Genomic DNA, 13,877 nt, shown 5'->3' with positions numbered 1-13,877 from the left:
AATGAGACTATGAGCCTAAGAAGTAATGTCACTTTAGTTACTTGATTTAAATAACAAGGTCTGATAAATAAAAAAAAATGTCCTTTCAGAAAATTATATTATACTATCTGCATGGTTTGGTTGAGTGTTTTTAAGCTGTGGCTAGTAAATTATTAATGGTCATGACCAGCAATTTTAAAAGGAATAATGGAATAGAGAAGAAAACAGGGTGCATATTATGTGATATAAGGATAAACTATTCTTGTGTGAGGCTTTGTTTCAGTTTTTTTTTTATTATTATTTTTTTTTAACAGGCAGAGTGGACAGTGAGAGAGACAGAGAGAAAGGTCTTCCTTTGCCGTTGGTTCACCCTCCAATGGCCGCCGCGGCCGGCGTGCTGCGGCCGGCGCACCGCACTGATCTGATGGCAGGAGCCAGGAGCCAGGTGCTTTTCCTGGTCTCCCATGGGGTGCAGGGCCCAAGCACCTGGGCCATCCTCCACTGCACTCCCTGGCCACAGCAGAGAGCTGGCCTGGAAGAGGGGCAACCGGGACAGAATCCGGCGCCCCGGCCGGGACTAGAACTCGGTGTGCCGGCGCCGCAAGGCGGAGGATTAGCCTAGTGAGCCGCAGCGCTGGCCTTGTTTCAGTTTATAAAAATATAAATTAGTGATTCTCAAGATTTTTTTATCTCAGGATCTTTACACAGAGGATCTCAAAAGGGGTTGACTTGTTTAGGAGATATCTGTTGGTTTTTACTGTATTATAATTTATTATTTTTGTACAAATGTGTGGTCATACAAGAAGGGAGGATGAACCCAACAATTGTCCTAGCAAGTAGGATGCTTAGATGAAGACCATCACCAAGGGTTTTGCTCCTCTTGCTTTGGCTTGTTAAGTGACTTTGTTGCCTGCTGCTTAGCATGCATTTTGAGCTGCTGCCTTCTGGTTAGCACACACTTTAGACTATGCTACTCCCTGCTGGGTACTTGCACTTTGAATTATGCTACTTTGAGTTATGCTGGTTTGTGCTGTATTTGCTGAGTCCTACCAAGCCTCTGTTATAGATATAATCAATCTAACTTGCAGTTTTATCACTAAGGTTTAGAGCCTGGAGAATTAGATTAATAGGCAAAGTGGAGACCCATGGGAATCAGTGGTATAGTTCCAGGGAACTCCTAAGGCCTGAAAAACAGGAGACTTAATAGTGTTGAGATCTAATCTGAAGGACCAGAGTTGTGGTACAGCGGGTAAAGCAGCTGCCTATGACACCGGCATCCCAAATGGGCACAGGTTCATGTCCCGGCAGTTCCACTTCTATTTCAGCTCCCTGCTAATGGTCCAGGAAAAGCAGCGGAAGATGGTCCAAGTACTTGGGCCCCTTCCAGCCACGTGGGAGACCTGGAAGTTGTTCTTGGCTCCTAGCTTCAGCTTGGCCCAGCAGCCATATGGGGAGTGAACCAGGGGATGGAAGATCTGTCTCTCTGCCTTTCAAATAAATAAATATTTATTTTAAAAAATATTATATTTAATATGTATTTGAAAGGCAGAGTTACACAGAGAGAGAGAGAGAGAGCTTCCATTCACTGGTTCACTCTCCAGATGGCTGCTGGGCCAGGCTGAGGCCAGGAGCTTCTTCTAGGTCTCTCACTTAGGTACAGGGGCCCAAGCACGTGGGCCATCCACCACTGCTTTCCCAGGTGCATAGCAGGGAGCAGGATTGGAAGTGAAGCAGCTGGGACACAAACCAGAGCCCATAAGGGATGTGGTGTCGCAGGTGGTAGATTTAACCACTATGCCACAATGCCGCAATGCTGGCTCCAATAAATAAATCTTTTTTTTTTTTTTATTTTTTTTATTTTTTTTTTTATTTTTTTTATTTTTGACAGGCAGAGTGGACAGTGAGAGAGAGAGACAGAGAGAAAGGTCTTCCTTTGCCGTTGGTTCACCCTCCAATGGCCGCCGCGGCCGGCGCGCTGCGGCCGGCGCACCGCGCTGATCCGATGGCAGGAGCCAGGAGCCAGGTGCTTTTCCTGGTCTCCCATGGGGTGCAGGGCCCAAGCACCTGGGCCATCCTCCACTGCACTCCCTGGCCACAGCAGAGAGCTGGCCTGGAAGAGGGGCAACCGGGACAGAATCCGGCGCCCCGACCGGGACTAGAACCCGGTGTGCCGGCGCCGCTAGGCGGAGGATTAGCCTAGTGAGCCGCGGCGCCGGCCAATAAATCTTAAAAAATAATAATAACTGGCCGGCGCCGCGGCTCACTAGGCTAATCCTCCGCCTAGCGGCGCCGGCACACCGGGTGCTAGTCCCGGTCAGGGCGCCGGATTCTGTCCTGGTTGCCCCTCTTCCAGGCCAGCCCTCTGCTGTGGCCAGGGAGTGCAGTGGAGGATGGCCCAGGTGCTTGGGCCCTGCACCCGCATGGGAGACCAGGATAAGTACCTGCTCCTGCCATCGGATCAGCGTGGTGCGCCGGCTACAGGGCGCTGGCTGTGACGGCCATTGGAGGGTGAACCAACGGCAAAGGAAGACCTTTCTCTCTGTCTCTCTCTCTCACTGTCCACTCTGCCTGTCAAAAAAATAAAAATAAAAATAAAAAAAATAATAACTGTTCTGAGTCTGAATACAGGAGACCGATGTCCCAGCTCAAAAGTGGACATGCAGAGAGAATAAATTCTTGCACGTTCAACCTTTTGCTCTATTCAGCCTTCAGCACATTGAATGAGATATACCTACCCTGGAGAAGGCAATCTGCTTGACTCAGTCTACTGATTCAGATGTTAACATCTGAAACACCCTCACGTCTCACACATAATGTTCAATGAAATATCTGGGCATCCTGAGATCCCATCAGGTTGACACATAAAATTAATCATCATATAAGGGTAATATTTTTTCCTGCCAAAAATGAAAGAGAAAAACTTCATCCCCAGAATGATGAGTGGTCTGGAAACTGTGGCATGTGGGAAATAGTTGAAGGAGCAGGGTATGTTAATCCAAAGAAGTTTTAAAGAACATGTGGTATCTGTCTTCACATATTTCAGGGGGTGTCTGGTAGACAAGAGAGCATGCTTGCTTAATGTGGTTCTGATGAAGAGAAAGTCCAGGGAGGCAGGATTTGACTAGTACATGGAGTGGTGCAGAGCTTGGGGGGTCCAGAGAGTTAGCTCAGCAGTTAAGGTGTGTGTGCCTTGTATTGCAATCTTGTAAAACATGGTAGATAGTGGTGCTTCCCATAAAGCATTGTTGTGAGTGCTGAATGATATTCACACAAAAGAGGCTAAGTGCCCAACTCAACAAATCTTAGAAAAATACTAGGAATTCAAACTCATCTAAAACAAAATAATTGTTTTCCCATTGCAAAAAAAAAAAAAATATCCAAGTAGGGCATGGAAGACCACTTGTTAAGAATGTTAGCATTCATACAACGTGTAGACCAATGAACTAGCAGACTTCTCTGACTTTGCTACTCAAAATGTGATCCGTGAACCAGCAACATTGGCCATAACCACCTGGAAGGGAGTTAGAACTGCAGCTCTGTCCTGCTGCATTAAACTCTACTTTTTAACACAATGACCATTCACTGGATATGCTCAATACTGTTGGAGAAGAGCAACTGTATCACACCCTCCTACTCCAGGATTCTGGGATGAAAGTGACCAGGGAATCCAAGAGAAGGCTCGGAGGAAATCTCGGGATGTTAACTAGGTATCTTGAATCCACTAACACTTCTCTGCCAGCCTGCAGAGATGTAGCACATTTTTCTGTTTTTGCATCTTGTTTATTTTAGAGGCATTTACATATCAGCGCATTCTTCATGGCAGCATGATAGTCTTATAACAGTCACTTTTGCTATAAGAAAATCTGAATTTGTTCTAATGCAATTGGCATGTGTTTTAGAGAACTATATGAGTCTAACCTGGATTTTGCATTTGCCTGTGTGTGATTTTGTCTACAAGAAATGAAAAGTAAATGCAGGAAAATGCAACCTCTCACACCCCAGCGTCCGGTGACCTCAGCTCGCTGTGCTAAGAGCCACGCCCATGCAGGAGACAGGGTACTTTGAAAGAGACAAATTCCACTCTTTAAGAAAAAGAGATCTATCCAATGTGCATTTCATTTTAGCAAACTAAATGACTACATGTCTTTTTCTGGATAATTCATTCCAAAACACTGGTACAGCAAAATCACGAGCAGTGGAGGCATTTAGAGACATTAAAACCTCCCAAATACAAGAGAATCGCATTTCCTTCTGACATTAGAAAGTTTCTTTTTCTGAATCCTTACGTGGGAGGATCCGATGGGGAGGATCTGGTTATCACAACAGGAGAAAAAGTGACAGAACCACGTTGCCAGGAGATGGCGCCTGGCGTGCGGCTGGGAGCCAGGAGGTACCCAGCAGAGGCTCCTGAGATGCAGCCTTGGAGAAGAAAGGAAAAGAAACTGGCAATAAGGAAATTTCAGGCGCAGAGGTGGCCAAAGGAGATGGAGGGGGTGGGGAATCTTAATGGCCCTGGAACAAACCAGAAAGATAAAGAATGCTGGGAGCCAGCGCTGTGGCTTAGTGGGCTAAGCCTCCCCCTGCGGCACTTGAATCCCATATAGGACTTCCTTTGAGTCCTGGCTGCTCCTTTTCCAATCCAGCTCTGTGCTATATAGCCTGGGAAGGCAGTAGAAGATGGACCAAGTACTTGGGCCCCTTCACCCACGTGGGAGACCCGGAAGAAGCTCCTGGCTTCCTGTCAGCTCAGCTCCAACCCTTGCAGCAATCTGGGGAGTAAACCATTGGATGAAAGACCTTTCTCTCTCTTTCTCTCTCTCTCTCTCTCTCTCTCGGTAACTCAACCTCTCAAATAAATAAAATCTTTTTAAAAAATCTTTAAAAATGCATTTTTTTTCTGTTCTCCATTAACTCCCAACTTAAACTAGTGATCTTCAAATCCCTCAGGGTGCCTAAGAATCACTCAGTGTGTGCTGAAAATATAAATGTAATGAGAGGACCCAACCAAGAGTTGGATCTGCCAAGTATGCATTGTAAGAAGCATCCCAGGGCTGGGTATGTGGCACAGTGAGTTAAGCTGCTGTTTGGAGGGTACTGGTTCTAGTCCTGGCTGCTCCATGCTTCTGATCCAGCTTCCTGCACCCCAGAGGCAGCAGATTATGGTCCAAGTCCTGGGGTCCCTGCCACTCATTTGGAAGACCCTGGCTCCTGGCTCCAGCCTGGTCCAGTCCTGCTTGGCTATTGTGGGCATTTGTGCAGCAGACAGGAGGAAGATTTTTTCTCTCTCTCTCTCACAAATAAATAATAAATAAATATTAAAAAAAAAAAAAGAAAGAGCAACATCTTGGGGGTTGCTGGTGTAGGTGATCCTCAGACCAAAGCATTTCAATTTTGCAAGCTAAATGAGGAGAAATGAGCAAATTTTATAGTTCCAAGTTTGCGTTCAATGAAAACCTGACATTGGATCTCACCTTTCAGTTGGGTCGACAAAGGGCATGCACATCTAAACTCTTCCTAAAGAGTCAGAATTACCCTTTTATTCAGGTGGAAACTGAGAAGCCAAGCCAGCCCATAACTGGAGACTTCAGCATCCGGATCCCCTGCTCTTTCCTCAGTTCCAGGTTGCCTCTCCAGGGTCCCAGGTCAAAGCAAGACCCGCCGTGGGTTTACTGCACTAGTTCTTATGCATGATCCCTGACCCCTGATCCAGAATCAACTGGCAACTTTTAAATCGTCATTGGAGGTGTCTGGGGAGAGCAGTTGGCCTAGCGGTTAGGACGCTGGCTAAGAAGCCTGCTTCCCACAACGGAGTGCCTGGGTTTGATTCTCAGCTCTGCTTCTGGCTCCACTTTCCCACTCATTCAGACTCAGTGAGGCAGCAGTCAATAGTTAAAGTACTTAGGTCTCTGCCACACATGTGAGCGATCCGGACGCAGTTCCTGGCTCCTGGCTTTGACCTGGTACAGCCTAGGCTGTTTTGTACATTTGGGAGATAAACCAGTAGATAGGAATTCTCTATCTCCCTACCTCTGTAATTAAAACAAAAGAAAGAAAGAAAAACAAAAAAAAGCATTTAAAAAGCCGCGACCCAGACCTGGCCCAGCAGTCTGTCGAAACAAGCTTGCCCTGCCCAGTGATGCTAAGGACACAGGCTGATGCTTGGGAACCACTGGGTTCCCTCAGCCAGTTCCTGGGCCCTTCTTTGTCCTCCACGTCCACTGCTGAGCTAAATCAGTGGAGGGTGGGGCGGCCAGCCAGGGCGGGCCTGTGTTAAGCTTTCCCTATGGTCAGGCACAGACCAGCGCCTTGAGGCCTGCTGATTTTTGCTTCTCTGCATGTCCACACTCTGTCCATATTTCTAGGCCCCTCCCGTGGAGTCTATCTGATATCAGATAACCTTGTATCCAACCCAGCCCCACCTCTTTCTTCCTCACAGACCATCTGGATACGGCCAACCTTCAGCCCCAGCCCCAGCCCCTGCAGAGGTCTTGGCTCAAGCTGGCTCCACGGGGGACCAGCCCCACTGTCTGGGCAGGCACTAAATTCTCCCCTTCATCTGCCTGGCTGGGTCCTTGCTGTTTGCCAACGCTGTACTTCTAATCATGGCTGCTAGGCCCTGGAAAGCTGAGAGTTCCCTGCCCCCACGTGGAGAAATGTGATCTCCTGTCTCATCTGCAGAGCAGGCTCACCCATCTCCTTTGTGACAGCTTTCCCATTAGCCACTGCACCCCCTGTCTAGGAAATGTGAGCCAGTTCTTCCTCTGGCTCCTGCAACACCAAGAGCTTACTTCACAGTGTTTATCTCACTGGGTCAGAATTCTTAGCTGTTCTGAAATCCTTGGAGTCCTAGGATCCAGATCTGTTCCCAGCCCTATGTAGGGCATCATTAGATGGTCCTTAGCTGTGATGAATGGTTGATTTCCTCTTAGTGACAGGCTGAGATCAGTACACTGAACATTACATGGACAGGCAGTGGAGGAGCCCAACAAACAAGGGTGGTCGTGAACTTGGACATGAACCAGAGCATGCATCATTGCCTCCTGGGTCTTTCCCATATTGGGTTGAGGAATTCAGACCCTTGCCTGCCCTTTCCATTCCTTTCACCTTGTAGGAACAAGCACAGTGTCCCCCAATCCTGGCTCTCCAAACTGCCAAGTCTTGGTAACTATTGAGAGAATAGCAGAAAGGATTCCAAATAGAGACACTATACAATTAGTCACCCAAACGGAGGCACTTTGGAGAGTGAGAGGGAGCAGTATCAGTAAGGACATCAGCACTACAGGCAGACAGTGCTGCTGGCAAAGCAGGAGGTGTGGGCACCCCATCCCAGAGCCGTGGGGTTACTTGGGCCCTCAGTATTTGGGAGCTCAGTTTGGCTAGTCAGGGCCCAGGTAGAAGCTGGACAGGGGACAGCCTGAAGTAGACAGAATTTTTCCATGCGAACTAGGGCCAAATTTTGAACTTATGCGCCGACAAGCTTAGAAAAAACTTAAATCCCAAAGGTCACATTTGACCTCCATCTGCCACAGGAATGTTCTCATTTGGGGCACTTTCCTCTACCTTCTCATGGGCTCCCCGCTTAAAAACCTTTATCACTAGTTTCTCCAGAAGCTTCTAGACCCCAGGAAGTCACCAACCTGTTTTCTTAGCGTTATCTCATACAAAGTTATACAATGGCTTTCTGAGAGGACAGTGCTTGGAAAAACCAGATGCAGGTCACAAAAGCTCAGGACCCAGCAGGGTGTAAAAAAGAGGAATTCTGTGGGTAGAAACATGCCCTTTTCTCCAACTGTAGTCTTTTACACCATGAAATGTAATTATGCTTCTCATTTGCTCTCTGACTTCATCAAATTGGCGGGTGAAATTATCCCCATAACTAAAGCACTCCCACATTACAAAAGGGGCCCCTGAAGAAGCAGCTTCTCTTGTGTGTGCTTAAAGATTGTTAAGTGCTTAACAGAGGGAGAAACCAAAGCCAAGTGTTCCAAGTCACTGCTTGTTAAATATTCTTTTTTTCTCTTTAAAGATTTATGTATTTGAAAATCAGAGTTACAGAAAGATCAGATAAGTTAATCTGAAATTATGTTGCAAAAAAAAGTCTTTTCCTGCGTTTATCTTTAAATGATCATGTCCCCAGTGATGTTTTTACTTTATTGGTGAGGAAGCTGAAATGCCAGACGTCCAGCTCCGTACTAGACCCCGGGAGCACCAGAGTGGGACAAGCTAGGTGATGGGCTCTAATTCACAACTAGAAGGATGCAGATCTGGGACGCGAACTCCAGGCCCACACTGCCTCTCAGCTAGGACAACTTCACGGTCTGCTCGTTGCCCCGGATCCCTTCCAGGCAGAACAGTACTCTCCAGTATGGCTTCTGCTAGTCCATCAGATCAGGGGTCCCCAGGGCTTTGACCATGTGATCACAGTGGTGCCTCTTCCTGGTGTAGCCACGGTGAGCCGACAGTTGTCTGAGAGTCCTCCCAGGCCTGGCATGTGCTATCCCCCACGCCAGACTCAGTCCTCACTTGAAGGCTTAAGGGATCTCTGTCCTCTGAATGTGGCTCCCCTTTCTGGAAAATTCTTGCACATGCTGGATTAGCTACTGAATCTCTCTCTATAAACAAGGCTGCAGGGTCTAGGTTTGTTTTTGGAGACCATCCGTCTGTTTTACGACTCTCTGTTTCACATCACTAGTACCTACTCAACAATAACCCAGTTTAGTGGTTCATGCCTTTCAACTTGAGTAGAAAATTTCTGCAATGACTCTTGAAGTGGGAAAACTTCCAACAGCAGCATGCAATTTTGGATTTCTCCAGAATCTATGTTATCTTTGTATCATCATGAAGTGAAAAGCCCATGGGACACGTTACTACGCAACTATGATCATTTCTAACGATTGTCTACAAATAAAAGAATTAAAATGTTTTGAAGACATTGAGTTTCTAAACATTACTCATTTCTTTCTTTTGCAATGTATCAGTTAAAGACCTCACTGGAAGAAGCTCAGCAACTGAATATAAAATACCCAGGAATAAACTTAAAGATAACTGCACAGAATTGATATGATGAAGACTATAAAAATTTGCCAAGAATCATAAGACCTTAATAAATAAATATTGAATGACAATTCTTTTAAAAATGAATCTGTGTGTTTTGCAGTATGCAAATCAAAATGCTAACATTTTTCTGAGATGTTTATCTCTATATCCATATGGAAGAATAACCTGCAAAGACAGCCCAAAAATACAAAAAAGAAAAATAATGCAGAGCAGATTTATTACCCCTAAGCATTAAAAGACAGGCATGAGAATGTTCGTAGTGGGGCTGGCGTTGTGATGTAATGGGTCAAGATGTGATGCCGGAATCCAATATGAGTGCCAGTTGGAGTCCCGGCTGCTCCAGCACCTTGCTAATGCACCTGGGAAAGCAGCGGAGGATGGTCCAAGTGCTTGGGCCCTTGCACCCACGTGGGAGACCCAGAAGAAGCTCTTGGCTCCTGGCTATGGCCCTGACATTTGCGGCCATTTGGGGAGGAACCAGTAGATGGAAGCTATCTCTCCCCCCGCCCCTTTCTATCTCTCTCTGTAACTCTGCCTTTCAAATAAATAAATAAACCTTAAAAAAAGAATATTCATATTAACATTGTCAATAGTAGCCAAAACTTGGATAAAATTCAAATGTTTTTCAACAGTAGAATAGATACATAAATTGTTATATGTTCATACTGCAATAAAGGATGAGCATCCAACAACAGGATGGATCAGACATAATGAGGAGTGGGACAAGTCAGTCATCAAAAGCTACCTACCATATGATCCCTTTATATAAAGTTGAAAAGGAGGCAAAACAGATCAAGGGAGATGGAAACCGGAAGGGAGATTACCTTCAGGGGAAGTCATGGTAAGGAAGGGGCACAGGGAGGCTTCTGGAGTTCTGGTTACAAAGTGAGTGTTCACGCTACAGGAATTCAATATTAGAGATTTTCCAGAAATGCAGCAATGAAAACAAATGAGCTACCATTATACTCACAATGTTCGTAAGGTCATAAGGATAACATGGAGTAAACGAAATCAGACATAAAAGCTAAAAACAGTCTAAATGAATCTGTTATGTTAAATGTCAGAAAAGTGGCTCTATCTGGAAAGGTGAGAGCAGTAGAGACAAGGAGGAGACTTCAGAAGGTTGTGGGGTATTGCTATTTTTCCATGTCTTGGTCTGGGTGATATTTACAATGATGTGTTTCTTTTGTAAAATGTGATTAAATTGCCTAATTTATGTGCTTCTTGTACACATATACTTGAAAATAAGTGTCTATTGTATATATTTGAAGTCTACAATGTGATGTTTTGATATACTTATCCTGATATCTATATATAATATATAGTAAAATTATTACAACAGTTAAGAAAATTAACATATCTACCATTTCATCTCTGTCTGTCTTTTCTTTTTTCCTTTCCTTTGTGATAACAATACCTAAAACTACTCTTTATTGGCAAATTATTGATATACAATATACTTAATTATGTTCCTCAGATTGCACATCAGACCTCTAGCCATATTTATACTATATAACTGCAACTGTGTGCCCTTTGACCTACATCTTCCTATTTCCTCCTATCCAGTGGGCCTCCAGCCACTATCAAGACCATTCTACTGCTTACATATTCATTTATTTTTTAGACTTAAAATTCTGTTTAATATGTGCATTCCTTTGACCTTGCAATTCTTTTTTTTAAACTTTCCCTAAGGAAACAATAACAAAAACTCCCAAATATGTATAAAGATGTGTATGGAAGTACTATTTATCATTTAGAAAATTGGAAACAGCCTCAATGACTAATGATAGTGAAACTGGATAAAAAATTGATGAGACATACATACACTGCAATACTATCCAGCCAACTGCAGATGACATAGATCTGCAGTTAGTAGCCTAGAGACAGGCTCACGGTGATGGTTGAGATGACAAAAGCAGGTAAATGATGTTTCTGAATATAACACCAAAGTGTTTTCTGTAGTAACTTGGGGCGAGGGGTTATGTATAATTACTTTTCATTTTGGTAAATATATATTTTTAGCTTTCCAAAAACTCAAAAATTTAAAAAGAGATTTGGTCATTTTATTCACATTAAACTAGCCTAGCTTTTGATACACAGATAAATTGCCTCCCTGAAAAACTTGGACTCTGTAGACATATCCAGAATGGTATTGAGCCACAGCTACCTAATAGTCATTGTGTCAGCATGTTTGTTCATTACTATAATTAAATACGTGATGCAGGTTACTTTATCAAGAACAGAGGTTTGTTTTGGTTTACAGTTTCGGAGCCTGGAAGCCCAAACAGCATGGTACAGGCTCTAGTGAGGGACCCCCCTTGTTGGTATCACGTTCTGGCAGGAGTGCACGTGTGTATGTCTGTGTGTCTGGTCTCTGTCCCTCTTCTTACAGAGTCACTGGGATTCAGTCCTGGAGCTCCACCCTAATGACCTCATCCAAACCTTACCATTTTCCAAGGCCCCACCTCTAAACCCTGCAATCAGATTAAGTCTCTATCCTCATAATATCATCACCATGTCACTTTGGTGATTACTCTGCTGCATGATTTGGGGAAAATGGGAGGCAATGGGGACAAGGCACATTCAATTCATCGCAGCCGTGCTGTTTTGTATGTGTTGCCTCAATTTAAGAGCTTCCTTTTCCAAACTAATAAAAGTGAAGACAGTTGTGTTTGGAGGATTTAAAATGATTTCACATATGCAAAGCAGGTGTTATTGGCTAACACAAACAAAAAAGACCCTATAAATGTCATTGCTTTGCTTTTGACTTGTCCAAGAAACTTAATTTCAGAGTTTGGTTGGATTTCAGGTTCACCAAATAATTGAAAAGGATTCCCAGTTTCCCCGAGGATTAAGACTTAGTTTACATTCACTCTTGTTCGGATATAGTACTTTTAGCCTTGTGTCAGTTGCTTTTGATCAAAATTGTTGGTAAATCTTGGACTTTTTGCTTGAAGAGGGCAGAAGAAATGGGATTGTTGGGCTGGGGCAGAAGAATCCTGTTTAATTGAATATCAGATTGACTAGCTATACTTGTGCTGCAACTCCAACTTCTGAAAGGTTTAGAAGCAGCCAGTCTATTTGTGAAGTTCCACCCTTGCCCTCTGGGCTCTAGTACTGTAACAGCATAGTTCTTGAGGTCCCTAGAGAACAGCAGGTGGGCTATTTGACTACACAGCATTTCTATATTCAGGATAGTTAACCCACTGACTTCAGACACATAGGCCATGCCATACTCAGAAAAACTCCTGGCCTCAAAATTTCTTCCTTGTAAGTGTCTCTCCCTATCCCACCTGTTGCCCAATAAGCCAGATCAGAAGGACAAGTTGCAAGCATAAGCATAGCATCTGGTTGGTAGAGAAAGAGTTAAGGTCCCTTCCAAACATCATTCCTTGATCCCTCCATGTTAAGAAGCACCTTCCCCAACATACCAAATCCTAGTATAAATCCCAACATGTTGTTGGTGTTCCAAAGAAGGAAAGCATTGACAGGGGAGAGATGTGGAAAATCTTCCTATTGTATCCACCAAAACAGTTATCCTATTTCCTTACCTCTCCAAGCACTGACACTAGCTAAGGCTTACACACCACTAAGCAATGCTTCATATACATTATCTCATTTATCGCCCATACCCACATAAGGCAGGTCGAATTTTAACCTTAATTAACAGAGGAGGAAATTATGATTTTCAATCAATCAGACGTGGTGCAACAAGCCTTGGTACTCTACTTTGTTGTTGTTGTTGTTGTTGTTGTTGTTTTTGACAGGCAGAGTTAGTGAGAGAGAGAGAGACAGAGAGAAAGGTCTTCCTTTTTCCATTGGTTCACCCCCCAAATGGCCAATACGGCCAGCACATTGTGCCGATCCAAAGCCAGGATCCAGGTGCTTCCCCCCGGTCTTTCATGTGGGTGCAGGGCCCAAGGACCTGGGCCATCCTCTACTGCACTCCCGGGCCACAACAGAGAGCTTGACTGGAAGAGGAGCAACCAGGACAGAATCCAGCACCCCAACCAGGACTAGAACCCGGAGTACTGGCGCTGCAGGTGGAGGATTAGCCTAGTGAGCCGCAGCGCTGGCCAGTATTCTACTTTGTAATCATCCAGCTCTTTCAGTGGCTTTTGTGGTTTGGCTCAAGGCCAGTCTCCCTTGTCCAGGCTTACAAATAATGATATCAGAGCTGCAAGACCTCCGTCCACCCCAGGAGATGGCCTAGGGCTACCATCCCTGAAATTGCTGGCATCACTGCCAGCCAGATTCCAAACCCATATCACTCAAGTGGAGGCTCACTCAGCTGTCCCACAGAGCCTGTTCTCATTTAGTATAAAACTTCTAAATAAGCTATATTCAATTTTCCTGTTACAGAGAACAGAAATAAGCATGCTGTAGTAAACATAGGATATACACGTGCTAGTCATTACCAGAAAGAACACTCACAGATTGAACATTTATGTCTCTCTTTCTTATTTGAAAGGTAGAATGACAGAGACAGAAAGGAGAGGGAAAGAGAGCTTTCATCCTCTGATTCACTTCCCACAGGTGCACAACAGCCAGAGCTAGGCCATTCTGAAGAATGAGGGGAATACACTGCTTAGTTCACACCTGAGGAGAGCTCTCAGCTGGCAGCAGAGGCTTAGGGGCTATCTGCAGAGGTGAGATGCCACCTTAGGCCAGGGCCCAGAGGAATGCCAAGACTGAAGTGCCTGGCAGAGGAGACCCACTACATTTTGGCATTATTTTTTAAATCTCCGTAATTGAGCCTGGTGTGTTGTTTTTCTTGAAGTCAATTATGCTTCCATAGCCAAAACAGAAACACCCTTAATTATGGCTAAGTTCTGGGGAGA

This window comes from Oryctolagus cuniculus, chromosome 16, assembly GCF_051225735.1.
Source record: "Oryctolagus cuniculus isolate XC-2025 breed Fujian yellow rabbit chromosome 16, ASM5122573v1, whole genome shotgun sequence".
In the NCBI taxonomy this organism is placed as follows: domain Eukaryota; kingdom Metazoa; phylum Chordata; class Mammalia; order Lagomorpha; family Leporidae; genus Oryctolagus; species Oryctolagus cuniculus.
This window is presented reverse-complemented; position numbering follows the sequence as displayed.